Raw genomic sequence first — 19,261 nt, 5'->3', positions numbered from 1 at the left:
AGTATGTTAGGTCTCTATCTTTTAAGGAATTGGTAACTAATTTTAAACCATAGTTTCTACTACAGAATGGCAACAAGGAAATGATAACGTCGGATCAATGGGCTTTTCGCATTGTGATTGGCTGTTGACTATCACTCATGGTTGCAAGAATTTGGGAAGTTATCGCGTTTATTGTGTATTAAAATAAAAATTTCAATAATTTTGTGCACGCCTGTCTGTGTTCTCGCGTAATCTCGTATTTGGTGTGATGAAACAATTGGTTCATTGATGGATTGTGTTTACATTTATTTCGTAAACAGACACTGGAAAAGAGGAGATTTGTGTGTAAAAAAGAAATTAGGCGAAAATGTTTTCGAATTTTTAGATATTTATAAATGTAACAATAAAAATGAATGTTTTCTTTGCTATGTTTATTATTTGTTTTTAAATAAAAGTATGTCATTTTGATATTAAGAGTATGTTCTTAATACTTTGCTCTTAATACTTTTAAATTAAGTATTCTCTTATAAAAGCTTAGCTGCAATATTTATATAATTTTCTTACATTCTGTTGTAAGGAAAAGAAAATTCGGATCTAAATTAAAAGAATAATTATGCCATGTAATGTCTAATCATCCTATGCATATTTCCTAACATTTGTACTTAATTATTAAGCATTATAATTGTAACATAAAAAATAATTCTGGAGTAAAGTTCAAATTGATGTTTAAGTGTTTATATATTATGTTTATTCGACATTAAAAGTGTTTCTACTTCTAACATTTTATAAATGAATTTGTAACCCGCAGTTTTAATAAAATAAAATTATCGCTAGTTAATAAAACTATGGCAAGAGAAAAATTATCGGTAAAATTTTTATGTGGTTATCCAATTATTATATATTTATTTGGAAGTAATGAAAAGTAATAATATATTTGTGAATCTAAGCACATCATGATAAGCAATAATATTGAAATGATAAAAATTCTGTGGAAATAACAATAATATTGGAAATGAAAAAAATTCTTGTTACATGAAATTTATTTTCGAATAGTTGACTACTTACTTTCATGATGATAGATTAGATTTTTGATTACATATTATTTACTGCTGTGTATTAAGAGTTAGGTCAAATGTGCATCAAGTGGCAGTATAAAAATGTTGCTTTTTTTAAACTTACCACTGCTTTATTAGAAAAACAATTTTGTAACAATCAAATAATAAATATATAAAAATCTATATTTGAAGCATATAAGAGTAAAATTTTTTATTTTTTGATTTAGAAACTATCAATCAAAAAGATCCTTTAAAATTTGAATTATATTTATATAATAAGTAGAAAGAAATATTAGCAAAGGAAAAATTTCATAATGAGTCATTGAACAATATATCAATCACTTTTGAACTGACCCCCCTACTATTTTAATGAAATTTGGTGGAACATGCACACATGATAAAGTAAACAATTCGAACAGTTTTTAATTTGAAATTTGTCCAAGTTATAAGCACTTGAAAAAATAAAATTTTCACTGAAAAAACCACTAACTTGCATACATATAAATAACTGTTTTTTTTTTTTACTTAAAAAAAGTTACTTTAAGAACTTTTATTTTATAAGTTACTTTTTTTTTTACTTTAGAAGAAAGTAAATGGTGTTTAAAAAAAGATTTGAAACACCATTGCAATAAACCTATCATTTGATACCTATATGACTTTCTGAGGCTAGGTCAACTTTCAAAGCAACCTGATTTGACCTGTGATATGTGGTCTCAAAGAATTATGAAAGAAATATTTTTTTTTAACTACAACATTCTTCTACACCTTTCAAATTTGTAGCATAGAAATTGAAATTAAAAAAAAAAAAACATTAATTATTGCAAACCAAAATTTTTATTAATTGAAAGTGGTATGCTGTACAACTTTTTTCCCCTTTAAGACATTTCATACAATATACATGGAAAACTGAGTAAAAAGCCTAAAATTCTTAAACCAATATATAAATCAATGATCATTCATACCAAAAGTAGTATTTATCCCATACTTTTGTCTCCTAAAATGTATCGAAAATAACATTTTTATTTTTAGCAAGTGTATTATATTTTTCTTATTAAAAAATGGTTTACCTTTTGATATGCAAAAAATATGTGAAATAGTTACAAGATATGAATAACATTTATTTCATAGAAAATATTTTTCAAAATTATGATTATTAACTCTGTTACAATATGTTATGAACAGAATTAGTAATTTTTTAAACATATAAGCATTATAAAATTTGATGAAATAGTTAGGAATGATGTAGTGCTATTTTTTTGTTAATTATTTTTATCTCATTAGACGGTATGAAAAAATCTTAACCTGTTGTTGTTAGTACTTCAACCTTCTAAATGATCTGTGATTTATTTACTTTCAATATCAAAGGCTTCTGTGGGTACGAGTATGACAGTGAGGGTCCATGAGGCTGTAGAAAACGTATCTTAACTTCTTCGTAGTTTATATTTACATCTAAAATACATCGTATCCACCATTGGCTGTACTGCAAAATTACAACATACCCTCTAATATCTTCTAAGAGCAGTTCTAAAGGATGTAACACCACTGACTGGATCTTACTTTCAGATGAATTTTAATACATTTTCGTTTTAATTGATGTGTGGCTTTCGTGTCTGTTTTCATATATTTTTTTGTGTACCGGAGATTGTGTGGCTTTTCAAAAAAGTCTCTCTATTTCTCACAATCATAATATGATTTTATAATACACAAAATTTGTTTATTGAACACAATATTAAAAAGTGTAAATAATTTACTCTAATTTTTATTTCAAAGTTTTTTTTTAAATTTTTTATAGGATTGTTTTGTGTTGAATGAATATCTAATTTAAATTGGTCTAAATGCTGCTAGCATATACAGTCAATTCGCTATAACTCGAAGTACGATAACTCGAATATTACTATAACTCGATTTTTTATGAGATCCCGACCCTTTAATCTTCAATTTCAAGTTAATTATTCTCGATTACTCGAACTTTACTCCCTTTAACTCGATTTTTTTTGGATCTTTTAAAGCAAAAAAAAAAAAAACCTAGGAGCTGATATCTTGCCCCTTCCTTTGCAACACACACACAATGTCTTTCGCACTCTTCATGGAGAAGCTAAAGCTGTCCCTCTTGAAGTATGTGAACAATGGTTAAATGAAACGTTACCAAATTTACTTAAAGGATACAGTTAAAATGATGTTTTCAATATTGATGAAATGGGTTTATTTTTTAAATGTCTTCTAAATAAGACTATGATGTTTAAGGATGAAAACTGCTCATGGGGTAAAATGAGCAAGGAACGTTTGACTGTCCTAGTTGGAGGAAATGCGTCTGGGACAGAGAAATTGCCCTTACTTGTTATCGGAAAAATACCGAAATCCCCGATGTTTCAAGAATGTAAAAACGTTTCCTTTGGATTACAAGTCTAACAAAAAGTTTTGGATGACATCAGTTTTATCTAAAGACTATGCACGAAAATTGCATCGGAAATTCTTCGCTGAAAAAAGAAAAGTGATACTCTTTATGGATAAATGCACAGCGCATAGTGATCTACCTGATTTGAAAGCAGTAAACTTGCAGTTTCTCCCGCCAAACACAGCAGCAAAGTTGCAGCCGATGGACCAGGGTATCATAAAGTGCTTCAAACAGTCTTATCGTAAATGGCTTGTCAGAAAAATGATGTTAAATATTGTAAGCATTTAGAAGATTTGTAATTAATAATCATTAATTAAATAATCCGACAATATTTTAAAAGTCTAAAACCGAAACTAACGGTAAGTCGAACTTCCGATATGTCGAAGTTTTTCGTCAGTCCTATCAGATTCGAGTTATCGCGAATTCACTGTATATATATAATATATATATATATATATATATATATATATATATATATATATATATATATATATATATATATATATATATATATATATATATAGATTTTTTTTTCTGAAAAAGTTATGTATGAATGCTGAAACATGAAGGAAGAAATTTTTTTTACAGTACAACTATCGTTTTATGTTAAAAGGGCATTTATTTTTTATGCTTTGTTTAGAAACATAAAGAGACCAAAGAACATCTTAAGGGATTGTGGATCTCATTTCAAATCAGCTTAAGTAAATAGAATTAAATTGTTTTTTATTATTTGAATTAACAGTATTTGTTTATGCTTACATGGTTACTGCTACTTTATAGCCTAAAATAATAATTTCTTGTTTTGTAATCAAATGGAGAAGTGTATTATTTCTTCTTAGTCTAAATCAACTACAGTTTAAATGGTCATAAAAAGTATATTTAATTCTTAATTTATTTACCATTTGTATCAATGTTAATGTACTCAAAGTTTGGTATGAAATAAAACCTAATATAAAAAAGAAGCTGCTTTTGTACATAGTCTTAAAAAAAAGCTACAAGTAAAGTAAAGTTTCATTTTTTCATAACATGTTACACATATATAATTTTTTTTTTTTCATTTTTTTGTCATGGCTAAAATAAATTTTCATAAATTTAATACAGAAAATGAGATTTGTTAAATAATTTAGTTAATTTTTTATTCATGAAAAAAATATATATATATAATTTTTATTTTATTTGCATGTATAGAATTGGCCTTTTATGTATAATCTGCACTAAGGCTCTTTCTCATACTGTTTAGCAGTTTTGGAATTTTGACATTTTTTTCAAAAAAATTATTGAATATAGCTTTTTTTATTTTATTTATTTTTGTCATTTCTTAGATGACCCTTTGACTATCCTTGGGCTGCAACCCGCAAACAGTAAGCCTATACTTATCCCCATGATTCATGCATAGAATAAAAAGGCATACCCCATTAATTTAACAGTACTTTTTATTATTTATTTTTAATTGTTTATTTGTAAAATCGCTGTTTGAACTCTAATGCACCATTGAAAAAGATTTTCCTTAGAGCATGAGTGGTGAGTTTTCATTGCTTATTACTAAGGAAAATAGTGAGGTTAACTGGTAATCAATAAATAATGTTTCAATTTTGATTTGCTACGTTTTATATATGGATTAATTGTATTTGAAGAGAAGTGTGCTTAGGATAAAGCTCAAACTGGACTGACTCTTTCTAGATGAAATTTCAGTTATAGTTTAATGACAGCATTACCAGAATCGACTACACTGTTCCAAACATCAATGATATTAAAGAAAGCTCATCAATATTTGCAACATGCCTGATAAACCTAGTATGAAACACAAGGATAAAAGCAGCAGAATTTTATTTATTTACTTTTTTTTTTCCAGAGTGCCTTCGACATTCTAAATGCTCCTCAATATAGTTTGAACACTAAGTTGTTCTTTTTTTCGTAAAATCTATGCAACTTTTTACAATAGCTCATTCTAAAGAGCGGTCGAAAATATGAGCACAAATGCTATGGCAATTCGCATTTCCGTCGTATCTATGAAGTTAAATTCAAGAATTTAAAAATATTTTCACATTACAGTAAAATTTATTTGTCCAAAACTAATGTTGAAGTTCCTTTAAGAATTAAAGATTATTTGTATTTTATTCATTAATGATTATAAAAAGAAGTGTATTTTAAAAGGTATGAAACATTTTATATCATTCTTAACATCATAATTTTTCAACATAATTTTGAAGAGACGTAGTAATTACAAGAAGTTAAAAAATGATATTTTTAAATTTTAGGTATTAGAAAAGCTATTTATCTTATTAAAATTTAAATTTGATTGTGAAAATTACCTAATTAATAATCACGTAAAATACTGTATATCATACAAGGTGTTCTGTAATTACATCTAACACGTTGTGAAAGCTGCAAATTGATATTTCATAGAGGAGAAAAAATGACAACTTCATCGTATCAGTTAAATTAATTGGTAAATAGGCGGTATGAAAAATAGAAAACCAGTTTGAATGGCCGATGACACACGAACGTGTTAAGTTTTAATCGCCTTCTAAGTTTTGTTTTCTCTAGTAATCACAGGTTTTTAGTCAATCCCACCTTCATCAGTCGTGATTCATTAAATTTTGATTTTTTTTCCTTGCCTAAATATTAATTTATGACCCTTAATGTGTGTACTCGTTTTTTTACTTAAATTTCATCAAGGATTTTAAAAATATACATTAAGGTTGAACTTTATGAAATGCCCTGTTTAAGTTGAAACCTTTTATTGTTTTTAAATGAAATTATTACGACAACCAGTTTCGACAACAATGATTGTAATAGGATGATTTGAATGCAGTCATCCAACTCCATCCAAACTCAAATATGTTATGCAGTTTAAGTAATGATATTTAAGAGCTTTAAATCTGACTCTCAAAAAAAAAAATCGGGATATTACTGAAAAATATTGTGATTGGAGCGCGTGGTTTTTATTTTATTTCATAATCGTCGTTCAACAGGCGACCCAATTTTGGGTTTACTGTTACCAATGTTCAACAACGTCGCCTTGTAATTTTGTACCCAATCCAGAAGACAAGGGAACTCTTGGATCAAGTGTTGGGAAATTTTTTTTATTGAAACTAACCCGCGTTTGCGTTACACGAAGAAAAAAACCACGAAATCCTATAATCCGTCTACCGTGGAGGATATTTTGCATCAGCACTGTAGTAGGTGCAAGCCGGGTGCGGAATTCGTATCGACCAGCCATTATTGGGATTCGAATCTGGTTCACCTCATTCGGAGGCGAATACTCTTTCCCTTGGTTCCATCTTCACTGAGTATTAACTCTACAGGATGTTCCAATTTTATTGATTGGTACCAATTTTATTGTTTTGTCTAAATTTAGTCATCTTCAAAATGTAAATAGCAATTCGATCGTAATTTAAGGAAATAAACGGTTTTTTTTCTCTTAATCCGCAATGATTAATGAGAAGCAACCATGAGGGTTGATCAGCAACGTAAACAAGGGGCGGAACTTTCCAGTTTTTAATTATAAAATTACAAAACTACGGAGTTGAACATTAGTGGTCGTAAACCCAAAAATTGGATCAGCTGTTCAACGACGGATATAAAATAAAATAAAATCTATCTATTATAGGCCTGGATAGTAGGGCACTGAACCCATGCCCAAGAGTTCGTGGGTTCATCCACAGCCGGCCGAAGACTGCCCGTGTAGTAAATGGTGACTGATGCAAGTTAAATCTATCGAGTTGCAAAGTCGTCCCTGTTCCTATAACAAATCAAAACCTCTGAGGGTACTGAAACAAAAATTTCCTTGTCTTCTGAATTTGTTCAAAATTACAAGGTTACAGAGTTGAACATTAGGAGTCGTAAACCTAAAATTGGGTCGGCTGTTCAACGATGGTTATAAAACAAAATCTATATTTTAAATAAGGCGAGTGAAAAAGTCTTTCTCACAGTTCAAATAAGGGGAAAAATCAAAACTGTTACTCGAGTAACCAAAAGTAGATTACAAGACAGGATGTGAATATTAAAGTGCAAGAGCGTTTAGTTTAGAATAGTAAATTAAGAAAAAGACTTCGACAAAGGAATAACATAAAAAGATTAGTTGAAGCGCTTTATGTTACACACGACATATATATAGGGAGGGGGGAGAGACTCCCCCCACTCTATAGGTACTGCCGCGGTCATAATTTTACTTCTTATAATCTTAGCTTAACTAAATTACGCCGAAGGAAAAAAATGTAGCTTTAACTTAAACTAAACTCAGTGGCGCGACAGCCCCTAGGGGGCCAAGGCCTACTGGGCCCATCTCAGTTTTCTTGACATTGGGCTCTGGGGTACAGGAGCAGATGTTCCAGTTAGGTGGTCAGCCGAACGCGGAACCCCAAGTGTTTAGTTCCCAAGCATGCTTGGTACTCATTTGTCTACCCACTTAAGGGATGAAAGGCTGAGTCAACCTTGCCCGACCTGAGGATCGAACCCAGGACCGGTGGCACGGGAGCGCAAAGCACTACCACTCAGCCACCGGGCGTCTAGCTTTAACTTAAGATAATTTAAAATCTGTTCTCCTATTTATATCCAATTATGTTAGAGGCTATGTGTCCTTTTCGCTCGCACTCACTTGTTTTTTCTTATATTTTAAAAACATGAATGTAATTATAAATGGATGCAGAATTTAACAGAGTATTTATAGTTTGTCTAAGCTAAGAACTCCCCCCGCCACATGGTCTGAGGCCGTCTGCTGCTATGGATACAAGAATAGCGTATTCCAGGGAAGGTAGCTAGCCGACCGGCCTGTGGAGGGGTTAGGGAACTGCCTTTGCACCAGAAAGGTTCTGGGATCGAATCCCGGGCAAGGCATGGATGTTCTTTTCTTCTCTGTACTATCTGTCCTTACTGTGGGAGCAACGTTGGCCCACCTAATATGGTGCCCTTGTAAGAGAGGCCAACAAATCTGCCCTGTTAATGTCCGAATTGACGAACAATGTTAACACAGGAGGGCATTGGGGGGGAGGGAAGGTAGCGTCTCTTCACTCTAGGGCTAACACAATAGACTGGAAAAAAAGTCCTCTTACTCTCGCTGAATCTTAGCCAAAATCTGTCCTAAGCAATGACCCCACATCCCTTGAAATAGTTAGACCTCGTTACCATAGTCACCGCCAAGGGTCTTGACAAATGGCTAGGCGAGTTTTTACTTTAGACAAACTATACATTAATTAGTTCATTAAACATTTTTTTAGAAAAAATTGCACGTTGAGACATAAAGGTTTGCCACCCCTGGACTAAACCATCCATTCACTAAAACATTATATTACAAACCGTTCGAGCGAAAAACGGATTGGAACTTTCTTGCGTCATGTCCACTTAATTACATGTCGGATAATCGAATAACAAGCTTACACGAATGGAACCAAATCATTTTGTATGCAACTAATGTTAAACTTCCCCGTTTAAACTGACATTCTTTGTTTTTTGTCCCCGCCTAATTGCATGAAGAAGAGGTACTGAAATGAAAAAAATTTGTTTATTTTGGAGAAATGCTTCACTAACTAAAATGAAATTTTCGTTTTTCAGTTAAGATAAGGATACAATAGGTGGTCACTTCAAAAGGGTCCTGTTCATTAGTTGGTCTAAACAGGTGTTAGGGGTAAAATTGAAAAAAAAAAAAATCTAATCTTGCTGCTAGTTATACATTGAAGTGAGCGACGAGTGTTTTACCCCTCTTTGAATTATAGTTTGTTTACGGTAAGAACTCCCCCCGCCACTAAATCTGAGGCCGTCTGCTGCTAAGGAAACAAGAATAGCGAATTTCAGGGAGGGTAGCTTCTCTTTACTTTAGGGCAGTGTTTCCCAAACTTATGACTTTTGTGTACCCTTTCTACATTTTTCGTAATGCTGTGTACCACTAATAAAAAAATGAGTGTATTTTTTACTATAAAAAAAATTGCACAAAAGTTAAAAATCACAACTGGCTGTTGACACCACTAATTATTAACTGCAAACTCCGCAAAAAATAGCAAATAGAAAAATACGTAATCGTAAATTTTCATGGCTAGCTTTGTTTTTAAATAAGTTTGTTTGAAATTTTCGTTTATTGCAAGATATTTCGCATAAGGACGCGTACCCTCGCTAAACTGTTCCCGTACCCCTGGGGGTACGCGTACCACACTTTGGGAAACACTGCTTTAGGGCAATATGAAGAAAAATGATTCCCTTTCTCTCCCCCACCCGAGACAAAATATATCCTAAATAGTGACCCACACCCCTATTTGAAATAGTTATACCTTGTTACCATAGTCACCCCCACAGGTCCAGACGAATAGGGGAGTTCTTACTTTAGACAAATTGTACTTACTTACACATCATTTAGAATTTTAAAAAGGTACAGAGTGATTTGTTTTGTAGTCAAGATTTGTGGTCCCCTCCTGGTGCGCTATTAGCTTTCACAAGAAAAAATTTCAAAAACGTAACAAATCAGTATACAGTGTGTCTTTCTCTTAAGTAAGAATAATTATTGCTTAATCCAGAGAATAACTCTGAGAATGATTGCAAGTTCAGCAAGAAAAGGATGGATTTGAATTAATAGAGGGGGGGGGGACAATGAATCTGGGAAACGATATATTAAAAAAAATTCCAAACTAAAACAGCTCATTAATTTGGAAATTCTCAAGACGAGGTTAGAAAAAAAAATTTAAAATAAATAATCTGACCATACGTTTGAGAGGAATACGCAATTATTCATGAAAGTCTTAATAGAAACTGAAAGGGAAAATCTAATTTTGATAAATTGACGAATTAAACGGGTATAAAAATAGTCTTCAATTTTAGATTTTTTCGGAAGGGATCAAATAATATTTTAGTACCTATATATTATACTATTCACTAATATTGATTTATTTTTATATAACTTTAAATGACATTTATATTTTATGATACTAACACAGATACTATTAATCAAAATTGTTTATTGATCATAAAACTAAGTTTATTTAATCAAAACACTATAATTTGCATTAAATACCATTAAAAATAAAATTTCGCAGAAATTTAGGATAGAATATTGCACTATCCTTTTAATCGAATAACCCGCTCAATTGCATAGATTTGGCTGGAACTGATGATATTCCTTTAAGCGGGGTTGACTGGTTAAGCCTTAGCCGTTGTTTCCTCAAAAATCTTAAAGATAACATCATTGATACTTTATAGCTCTATTTAATAACAATAAAAAAGAGTTATTGCTTGTACTTTATTTAGTTTTTTTTTCTCGCTACGTCATAATTTCAATCAACAACAGTTCCGCAATTGACTGATTGTTGACACGTTCTCAGCAGATCACCGAAGTCGAGCATAACTGGCTGCTGTCAGCGAGCGGGTGAAAAACTACTTGGATCAATCTGTGAAGGGACCGAGGGTGTGAGGTATTGTTTCTCGTTAAAATGTTATACGTAAGTACTTGACTTCACGCGCATGTCGTCGGTCTATCGAAGCGAAGGGAGCCTCACCTCGGCAGAGTTCAAAATTGTGATGGCATGTCTTCAGATGATTGTCAGGAATGTTTACCAGACCGTTACCAATAGCCCATTGAGCAGCTTTAGTGCGACGTAAACAACAACAACGAAAAAAAAAATTTACGTGGTAGCACTATGTCACCAAATTATCTCTGAAGTTATCTGAAATCACGTATTTAATTTGTCACGTCTGTCAAAATGTGTTTCGGTATAAGTAAATAATTTAAAAACAGCGGTAATTAAAATTAAAAAAAAATTCTTTTGCAATGAAAGGCAAAATTAATGGGAAAGTGGTACTAATTTGCTTAGGAAAAACGTAGAAAATTACTTCAGTTTTATTAACAGCTGTCCCTCTTTTCTTTTAATTCCTAGTAAGAATATATATATTTTTTTGGTATTCTCTCTTTAAAAATAAAAAGTCAAACAGCTGATAAAAAATATTTGTTAGATTACGGAATTATATATTTTACTGAAATATAAAATTCAAAATAATTAGTTTGGAAAAATCTTTTTTTGATTCATATTCAAAAATGCATTAATGATTTTGTAAATTAAAGAAGTTTCAATTATAAATAACTGTTTCGCTAAGATTTAAATAACTGCATATTAGTTAAATTTTTTGGAAGTGAACCGCGTTTGAAATATTTGACTTTTTATGCAGGAAAAGACATGGTGTTTCACGTTATATTTCATCTCACCAAATATTATTAAACTTCTAAATTTATTTCTCACCTATCCTGACATGAATAAATACAAAGAAATAATGAAAAAAAATATATTTAATGAAAATTCTGAGTCAAAGTGTTAATGCTGACGCTCAGTTCATTTAAGTAATGTAATAGATGCATATTGAAATACTAAAAAGTAAGCCATTATGTTACAAAAAGCAACATTTATGGAGTTCAGGTACTTATTCGTATAGATTAATCGTAAACAAGCGCCATACTATTATTGTCGCCAATGATGCTTAATTAATATGGGTAATTCCTATTATATAAATTAAAAAAATTACTTATTTACAAAAATTCCAAGTTAATGGTTAATTTCGATATTATGCCTAGTAATGTTGAATACAGTTAATCTCAATTTTAATGGGCTGAACAACAAAAAACAGGTTTTGTTATGTTTTTGCTTATTAATTTTGTCAGTATATACCGTTCAGTTTTGTCCACGATTTCATTGGGTTGTTCAGTACCGAGTTATTGTTTTTTTTGATTTTATTAATCCTGTTCGAAGAGTGGATATTTAGCTAGTTGAAAATAAAAAAAAGTTGAATTACAGTTCGTTAAAAATAAGTTAACTAACGCTTTTCGTTTCCCGAAACTCTTGTTTTTTTCTCAGGTCAAGAGCTAGCCCTTGTACAATACTTATCAATATTTTAGTCAAATAACTTCTAAACGTACTATTGGACGTATTTTCAAAATTTTAATTAAATATAGTAGCATTAAATTCTAACTTGAGATTCATTTAAACTGAAATAGTTGCAGTGTTATAGTAGTAGCACCTTGGATACATATGTACTATAAAATAGTATCTTTCTCTTGATATACATCTTCAAGAAAGAATAAATAAATGAGATAAATTTTCTTTTGAATATATTTATTTTTAGTGGTAAGAGTACAGCATATGTAAAAAGTATAAAAAAGGAAGAAGAAAAAATTATTCAAGTTGGATCTGAGAATTTGAAGCACGTATATTTGTTTTTGTTCTTACACAATAGACAGAGTATGGTAGCTAGCTTGACTCTATGAAGGAGCTTGCAGATGCAATCACATAAGGTCTATGACCACTATCAGTGGCATCATCCTGAGAAAAAGAGCAGCTAAGTCTTTCTTTATAACTATTGCATAGCTGCCAACCTTATGAATCAAAAATGAGGAACACTATATGCGACAAAATTATACGCACTAATTACGAGAGTAAGATAAAAATTTAATTATTAAATCATAACATTAATAGACATACATTTAAATATGTAAATTAGTAAAACAAAACTATAAACACTATCTTTTGTGGGAAACTTATAATATTAATGTTTTATAATTAGGAATACCGGTATAATATATTAAAAACAAACATTACCTATTAATATATAATTATTTATCTCCAAATTATAAAACACTGGTAAATAATAATCTACATCATAAACAAATATTTCTGATGCAAGTGTTTAAATACTACAAAAAAAAAAAATTTCCAAAAATAATAATTTAGTGAAATAATCAGCAACAGACAGCTATTGGAATAATATTTTCCAATAAAAAGCTACTAAAAATTACTTTAGCACAATAATCACAGGATGCATGCTTGTGGCGATCAGAAAAAAGGATTGGTTTAAAATCAAAAATTTTATGAAAATTCAGAATTTTTATAAAAATATCAGATTGGATTTAAAAATTAGGAACAAATCCGAAAAATTCTGAACAGTTGGCAGCTATGCTATTGTCTGCTTAGTCAGCTGTAAAATAAAAGCATTTTTCTTGATAAAAAAATAGAAATCATGTTACTTTAAAATTCTACAGTGGATCAGAATCCAATCAAAGACTTCAGTTATATTAATAACTGACAACCGTGCCGGAAAATAAAGAGCTTAATTATTTTTATGAATTTAAAAAATATACAATTATATTTAATACATATAGCAAAATCAATGACTGAAATGTTATCTTGTTACGGTACAGAGATATTCTTCAAACTAAAGGAGACTCTGCATAAACCATTGTAGAAAATCAAGTCCTGGTAAATATATCTCACAGAAAAGCTTTAAGCAGACAATGCTGTGAGACCATTCCCCGGGACAAACATGAATCATCAGCAGAATCCAGGCAAAAGCTAGAAGAGAACAAGTTGCTTCAAATTAATATTGTAATCAAGATACCTTGTTAAGATTTCAACCAATGGTTAAGTATATAGATAAAAGCACAACTCTTCAAATTGTGAATCTAATAAAGGATTGCATACATTAGTTTGAATCAATTTGAATTACAGAGTGAAAGAACTTTTAGCACAGAAGTATAAGTTTTAAGTTATAAGCACAGATTAACAGAAATTTTTTTATTATTATTAAATCTGGCATATCCATCTTTTTCCACGCATATGGCATACTTGCGACACTTTCAGAGTGGTCTCACAACTCTTTTGGGAGGAAGCATCACTCAAACTCATACTCGGGGATTTGACACATCTGTCACTTTAAAATCAAGACATAAAAAAGGAGTGTAAATTATTGCAACATTAGCTTTGTTGCTCGATTTTTTCTTTTTGCAGATCCCCAATTTAGTCAGGTTACTTACATCTGAAAGAGAGGGAAAGTGTCTGATTAATATTATTTAATATTTCTATTGCAGCATCAATCAGGGTTTACATATAAAGACTAATGGCTTTAAGAACAAGACAATCACAGGACATTACATCACAGCATTTAATAGTTAGTCACAGCACAGATTTTATTATATTTCCTTTACACAACATAAATGACCCCACAGCCAATTGTTCAGTTGGTGTGTGCACTGTTGAGTCACCGTTTACCCTAGAGACAGCCACATAGGCTTCTTAAAGGCACGAGTCCATGATGGATCATGGAATGTGCATGTTGTGTTATACCCACGCTGACTTTTAATGATGAGCCAGTACATGTTGATGTGTTTGTCCATTGTTCAGGTTTGATTGCACTGTTCCCAGTTTTTTAGTATCTAATCATCTAAATTCTGTCGACATCACCAGTTCCTTAATGAATATTATTTTCTAAACCTTTTACAAGAATAAAAAATAAAATCATAAATTAATTTTCTAAACTTATTAGTATCTAGATCAAACATTAAATTAGTTTTTATTTAGAATGCAATAAATGCCACTGATAAAAACAAAAGTAATAAATATTTTTGAAATAATCAAAGTAAAAGAATATATATTATTAATAAAAGAGGAATATACTAACTGGTAGGGCACTGTCTTTTCCTTAACCACGGTGTGATTAAAGACAAATACTGATAAACATTAAAAGATCATTTAATTCATTCTGATTTTAATTATTTTATTAATACTGTAATAATTTATAAACAGTGCTGTACTAACAGTAAACAATCCATACTATAACAATACAGTTGGGGAAAAAAAACTCACAACGATTAAGGTATAATGCCACTGTTAAAAATATACAATTCTCCGAATAATCAAAACATTATAGTAATAAAAGAGAAAGATACTAACTGAGACACTCATATTAGCTTCTGTTAAGTCTAGATCTCATTTAAGCTAACAAAGAATAGAATTAGATCAATCTCCGTGCAATCTAAAATTTTTTATAATCTCTTTTAGTGTTGAACATATACCCATTGCTATTTAGAAATAGCAATTGGCATTATTCATTAGCGTTATTAGCATTATTCATTTAGTATATTTTACCAAAGGCATTTAAAGTGGAAGAGTATTTTTAATTCAGGTACAATGCTCTAAACAATCTTCCCTGTCCTTTAAGGGTAGAACCAGAATCATTGAGAGAGAGAACTAGTCATAAAATATTCTATTGCATCTAAAAAATTTTCTGCATTGTGTAAAGTAGCACAGATAAGAATATTAGAAAAAAACACTCTCTACTGAATATTTTTCTTTACAGCATCATAGTACTAAATCTGTTCAAGTACTGTCAGGGATCTGTCCAGACATTCTGTAAAAGGTCCGTATTTGTAAAATTGGAAAAAAATTACTTGTAATTTGTGAATATAAAATAAACGTTAAGTCACATTCTTTCAACCAGGGTCCTGCTTTTGTGAATTTGTGCAAATAGGGTCTGTTATTGCAAAAAAAAAAAAACTTTTTCAAGGAGTTTTTAAATTGTAAAGACTTACAAGATTATGTCCAACACTGTAAAATTATAATTAAAATTAAAATTTAAAAAATAAACAGCAATTGCTGCTACTAAATTAGAGATGCAACATACAAATATTTGGTATTTTGCCTATACTGCTGAACGCAGAATATTCATTTCGGACGAATAAAGGAAGAAGTGTCTGCCGAAGACAAAATTTATTTAGATTACATCTGTCGTTCTCCCCCCCCCCGGGAAGGGCTTATTCGATTAACAAAACAATAATGAAGATAAACGAATTTGTGAAGGGTCTGAGTAAAGGATAAATTATTTTGTGAAATGTCCGTTTTTATGAAAAGATATTTTGTGAATAGTTCGTTAACGGACCCAAATCTCTTCTAAACAGATATCTGACTGTGACGACTCTTTCTTATTTGTATGGGATGAGTTCTGGTTATCTGGCTAAATGTCAAGACAAGATTACAATATTTTTATATTATTAGTATATAAAGTTGTGTATAAATACACTTCCTTTTTTAGCAACTTTGCTATGCATTCTTCAAAGATGTTTGCCAGTTGAATATGGCCCTGGCAGTTTAAATGTATGTGATCTTAACCAATACATTCATCCACAGATAAAGCTGATTCACAGAACATCAGCCCAAGTAAAATTCACAAAGTTTTAATTACTTCATTGAATCGCTTTATAGTGACGTTTTCAAGATTAACAAAATGTTGATGCATACGCTGATCTTTCAGCAAGAGAAATTTCTAAACTCTTCGTTCGAGAAAAACAACTCAGAAATATTTCTGTATTGTGATCTGCCGTGCCAACTACAATCGCCAAGGTGCTAAACAGATTTTAAACTTGCAAATTTAATAACAAAAAAAAAAAAACACATGTAGATAGTTGTCCGGGGGTGGTTACGAGTTATACCTTCTGAGTTCCCTTCTCTTTTTATTAGTTCCTGGCGGCTGGCTACCCAGAATTATTCTTCCACAGATAACCAAACAAAATCTCCCCAATAACCCCACAAATTTTATTAACCACACAAGCCAGTTTTTTAAAGTTGGGCATTGTACCCAATTGCACATCATTAGTTCCTTTATTTTTAAGAAAAGCAAAATAAATTATTATTTTATAGCACAACCATAAGTAATATTAATAAAAAAATAAATAAGTATCTGAATTAGAATAGTTACACAAGATACTAACAATGCCAACAAATGGTTTAGATACATAATCATTAAATATATAAATAAATTACATTTCAACTCACCAACATGAATTAAGACAAAAACACAATCGTCCCTTCACAACTGCACACTTAATTTGTCCACACCGATTCCAGGGTGTGCAAACATCAATATCCCATTTTCATTCAGCATTTAAGTAATTAGCCAAATACTTCTCCAAGGAATCACCTAGTAAAAAAGTATTTTATGAAGAGAAAGAAGAAATATGAAAAGTTTGCTTTACATTGTCCACGTAAACTGTCAAAAATCTTAGGGTAATGAAAAAAATACAATTATAGATATAGTTTGAGAAGTTAAATAATTGAAAAAATTCAATTTCATATTAATATCCAATAAAGATAACTTAAATTTAAGATAACTTGCTAATCTGAATTATCTTCTAATTTATTATAGTATTTGTATTATGTATTTTAAATAAAACAAATTATTGAGTACAAATTGTTTTGCACATAATTGTGATACACCTATAGAATAAAAATTTTTTTTGAAAGTATGCATGCTCATAATTTATTCAATAGTTAAGACAACCTAAAAGAATAATAATGAATGCAGTAACTGTGAATGAAAATGATAAATATTATCTAAATTTGTTCCATTTCTCTCAGAATTTTTTTTTAGATTAGTTTACAATAAAATTGAAACAAATTATTTTAGACATGATCAAAACCCTCTTCACTATTTTTAAGAAAATTCAATATTAATCTTTCTATATATAATAAATTTTAATTAGCAATATATTTCATAGAAAAAAAAAGATACCTCTGTATTATGTCACTAAAATAAACATAAATCAAGTAATTCAACTAAATGAAATTTCATTACTAAACTGCTTCACACAATTTCGGCAGATCAAACAAAGGATTTCTAAGGAAGCAGAGAAAAACTTTGATAAATGAATTTTTATAACGATTTTCTTAAAATACATACATTTTACAAACTATTTACTTTAAAATCTAACGCGTGGTATTCACAGATATTTAATAAAATTCATTAATCTTTTTAAAAATTTCATGCAATTTTTTTATATACTGCTATGAAACGTACACTAATATTATAAATCTTTAATTAATAAGTATTACCTGTAATTAAAACTTTCATGATGATAAAATATGAAATCCCGCGCAGCCAAATACAGAAAATGGCTTCCTCTAACAATAGCTTTTGTTTAAACAACGCCAATTGCTTTGGCGAAAAAGTTTGGTCACACAATCAATATAGGGTTATAAGAAGATTGATGGATAAAAGCTAGCGTCAAGCTCACTCTGCCCAGTTACCAATTCCTAAATTGACCAAATATCAAATCTTGGCCACCAGAATATAGAGGCCCACTCTTTTCCGTTCTAGCCTACAGTAAGTGTGGAAACAAAAATATAGTGCACCTCCAGCCTCCCTCCGCGAGGGTAATAATTCAAAGCTGTCAAATTGAAAACCCGTTTCACTGTCTCCCCTACTTTTTTGGTGGGGTGTAAGGGGTGTTAAGTAACTCGAAACTAATTGACTGACCACTGTCTCTTGCAACCCGCGAGTGCCTTCCAAAAGATATATGAAGAAACTCGCTCGACAACTCTTATTTTTCTTTTTCTCGTTCTCGTATTCTTTTTCTCGCTTCTTAGAAAAATTTTAGAAATATTTCTTTTTAACTTTAAAGCGGCTTTATTTACACAAATGTTTTATCATTTTATTTAACATGCACTTTTTCTAATTATATCTTGAATTGTTTATTATTTTGATTTAATTATTTTGGGATTTAATATTAACCCAAATATTTAAATTTATAAAATTTTACTATATAGTCATGTAAAAGTAATTCATTTAAAGTAATTATTCATTAAAAAATAAATCTGAAATTTTTCTATAAATAAAATAAAGTTTGTTAAAAAAAATTTAAATTTATTTGATAACTTGTTTTAAAAATTTTAATGTTAAGAGTTTTATTTTTATTACTTTTTTTTCTTTCAATTACAAAGACAAATGTTTCTTTTTCTTTTTTTACAATTTTTTTAAGGATAGTTACACCGTTTTGAAGCTAATTAAATTCCGCCACTTTAAAAAAATATGTTGACATTTAATCCATTGTTTAAACAAATATGGTTGCTTGCTATGTAAATTCAATTTAGATCTAAAAATTTGAATTTTGCAATTTGAATGAACCAAATTCACCTTCACTAGAAACTAACTTCATTTTAATTATTACTTTTGTCTACTACATTTACTATTGTATAAATATCTCTAAACTAGAATTATGATTCGATCTTAAAAAATAAACACCAGGGATATTTGT

At 30.1% G+C, this 19,261-nt stretch overlaps 1 long non-coding RNA gene across 2 annotated transcripts; it reads right to left on the bottom strand.

The window, feature by feature from the left end:
• Positions 1-13,955: 13,955 nt before the first annotated feature.
• On the bottom strand, positions 13,956-18,236 carry LOC147808237 (uncharacterized). 2 transcript variants are annotated; one of them, XR_015434798.1, is made up of 3 exons: positions 18,060-18,236; positions 17,004-17,148; positions 13,956-14,666 (listed from the first exon to the last, which is right to left on the bottom strand). It is a non-coding gene; the product is annotated as an uncharacterized LOC147808237 (long non-coding RNA). The 2 variants fall into 2 exon arrangements; XR_015434799.1 differs by having other exon boundaries at positions 13,956-14,211.
• Between the last annotated feature and the right edge of the window lie 1,025 nt (positions 18,237-19,261).

Source organism: Parasteatoda tepidariorum, chromosome 6 (assembly GCF_982258835.1).
Source record: "Parasteatoda tepidariorum strain Cologne lab strain chromosome 6, Ptep-v5.0, whole genome shotgun sequence".
Lineage (NCBI taxonomy): Eukaryota > Metazoa > Arthropoda > Arachnida > Araneae > Theridiidae > Parasteatoda > Parasteatoda tepidariorum.
The sequence above is the reverse complement of the archived record's forward strand: the minus strand, read 5'-3'. Positions and strand labels throughout refer to the sequence as shown.